The following is a 2,909-nucleotide window of genomic DNA, read 5'->3' on the forward strand; positions in this document are numbered from 1 at the left end:
AAACCTAAGTCCCATGGAGCAGCCTCCTGATGCCCCAGTCAACAGTTTAAGCTGAAATTAGCTTCTGTGTCTCCCAGCGCAGGTGTCAAATGTATTGTGAGTGAGAAAACTTTTAGATGGTTCCAGCCCCCAGTGGTTTAAGTCATATCTAGACATCTGAGTCACCCCAGCCACACATGTCTTCCAAACAGATGCTCAGACATTCAGGGTAGAGACAAGGCAGCCCTATTGTTCCATGCCCCAAATACTAACCTAACAGGATCCATGAACATGATAAAATGATTGTTGCTTTCTGTCATTGCATTTTGGGATGGTTTTTAATATAGTAATAGATAACTGGAACAGTGGTTTTCATGGAGCTATGCTTCAAGTGCCAAGTAAAACAAGCAGGTAACTGCAAGCCCAGGTGGCAAGAAACAGTAAGAATCATGGAATTAGTAGAATTTAAGAATTATAAGGATCTTTAGGGTCATCTAGTAATTTACAACCTTGCAGTTGTTAGTCTGAATTTTGTAACATCTTCAAGCAGAGACAATTTGCTTTTTTTTACCTACTTCCAATGATGACGAACTCATAACTCCATGAAGCATCATCTCTTACAGTACACTGAATGCGCTAAATAAAGATGGTGCTACTGCTAGATAGAGATTGTTGGTGACAGAAAAGACACAGCTGCCTAAGAGAAAGTGACTTTGAGAAAAGGCTCGATGTATACAACTTAGCGCTCATGAAAAAAATGACAGACACTAAGACACCTGCTGTTTGGACTGTTCAGGTGAAATTTGTCAGTTATTCTGCTGCCTTTTTTAAAACAGGCTTTGGTGATGTGTAGAGGGTTCTTTTTCCAATATCATCTTATGATGTCATATTTGATTCCAGTGGTGAAGGGTCAGAAGAAATCAAAACTAGTCAGGGTAACCTTCTTAGAAATGTAGAGACTGATATATAGGCTCAAAGAATGTCTAAGGCAGGAAAAGAAGTCATATTTCATCACAAGTTGAATATTAATAAACAGTACAATGCAGGTACAGAAAATGTTACTTTATTTTGCAGTAGATGGTAGGGTAGAGAGGTCACAAGAACCAAGTGTTTAATTGTTCAGAAAATATGTCAAATTCCATTTGAGGAAAGTGAAAGTCACTTAGTCATTTCCAACTCTTTGCAACCCCATGGTCTATAGTCCACAGAATTCTCTAGGCCAGAATACTGGAGTGGGTAGTCTTTCCCTTCTCCAGGTGATCTTCCCAACCCAGGGATCAAACCCAGGTCTGCCACATTGCAGGCAGATTCTTTACCAGCTGAGCCACAAGGGAAGCCCTCCATTTGAGGAATTACCCTCAATTCTGGAAATTCTATTTAAGAGGGATAGCGAGAGCCTAGACATTTTTTAAATGTCAACAAAATGACTTTGTTTACAAGGGGGAGAGAAATCTAGATAGAAATTGTGTCATGTAGAATAGTTTGGCTAAATAATATTCCAATGTGCGTGTGTGTATCACAACTTCTTTATCCATTCATCCATTATAGACACAGGTTGTTTTCATATCTTGGCTGTTATAAATAAGGCTGCTGTGAACATGGAGATTCAGGTATCTTCTCAAGCTAGTGTTTTTGTTTCTTTTGGATATTTCCCTGAAGGGGAACTGCTAGATTGTATGTTAGTTCCAGTGGCACCAAGTGGTAAAGAATCTGCCTACCAATGCAGGAGACTCAGGAGATGCAGATTTGATCCCTGGGTAGGAAAAATTCCCTGGAGTAGGAAATGGAACCCTATTCCAGTATTCTTCCCTGGAAAATTCCATAGGCAGAGGAGTCTGGCAGGCTGCAGTCCATGGGCTGCAAAGTGTTGGACATGACTAAGTGACTGAGCATACACACATATTAGTTCTATTTTTAATTTTTTAAGGATTCTCATACTGTTTTCCATTGTGGCTATTCCAGTTTATAATCCCACTAGCAGTATACAATCCACATCCATGCCAGCATTTGCTATGTCTTGTCACTTTTTTTTTTTTTTTTAACAAATTCACACTTTTTCCCCCCCTCCCCCCCAATAAGTTTAAATCCTCAAAGGGTACAGTATCACATGGATTCTGGGTCCAATGGCCTTGGAATTTGGCACGAACCATGCCATTGTTTCCATGAGCTCGAGTTATCTTTCCCCAGATTACTCTGGTTTTGTTAGGTTTTCCACCAGAAGTTACTGTGTTAGTCTTTGCTTTGTACACAGAAACACATCTCTTGCCTAGATAGAATTCAGTTTCATTTCGAACATATACACCTTCAATTTTTAGAAGAGAATTGTGTTCCCTCTGGTTCCATAGACCCTGCTTATAGCCAGCAAAAATGGCCTTGGACCACAGCCTTCCAGACATATTTGTCATTTGAGAAGTTCCCAGCAGGCCTTCACAGGGTCCAAGATGGCTGAAAGAGCTTCTTATCATTTTGATAATGGCAATTCTATTGCCAGTTCTATGAGATGTTATCTCATTGTGGTTTTGATTTGCATCTCTCTAATGACTAGTGATAGTGAGCATATTTTCATGTATCTGTTTGCTTTTTGTATATCTTCTTTGGAAAAAATGTCTATTCAGGTCCTTTGTCCATTTTTTTAATTGACTTATTTGATTTTTTATATATTTTGGATATAAGCCTATTATCAGATATATGGTTTGCAAATATTTTTCAATCATTCTATAGATTATCTTTTCACTTTGTTGATGATTTCTCTCTCTGTACAGGAGATTCATAGTTTGATGTAGTTCAACTTGTTTACTTTTTTTCACTTGTGCTTTAGGTGTCATATCTACAAAATTGTCACCAAGATCTGACTCAAGGGGTTTTATTTGCAAGGAGCTTTATTCTTATGTTTTCTTCTAGGATTTTCCTGGTTTTAGTTCTAACATTTA

At 38.5% G+C, this 2,909-nt stretch overlaps 1 pseudogene; it reads right to left on the minus strand.

Annotated features, from left to right (window-relative positions):
- Positions 1 to 2,059: 2,059 nt before the first annotated feature.
- On the minus strand, positions 2,060 to 2,387 carry LOC136168557 (large ribosomal subunit protein eL33 pseudogene; annotated as a pseudogene).
- Between the last annotated feature and the right edge of the window lie 522 nt (positions 2,388 to 2,909).

This window comes from Muntiacus reevesi, chromosome 1 (genome assembly GCF_963930625.1).
Source record: "Muntiacus reevesi chromosome 1, mMunRee1.1, whole genome shotgun sequence".
Lineage (NCBI taxonomy): Eukaryota > Metazoa > Chordata > Mammalia > Artiodactyla > Cervidae > Muntiacus > Muntiacus reevesi.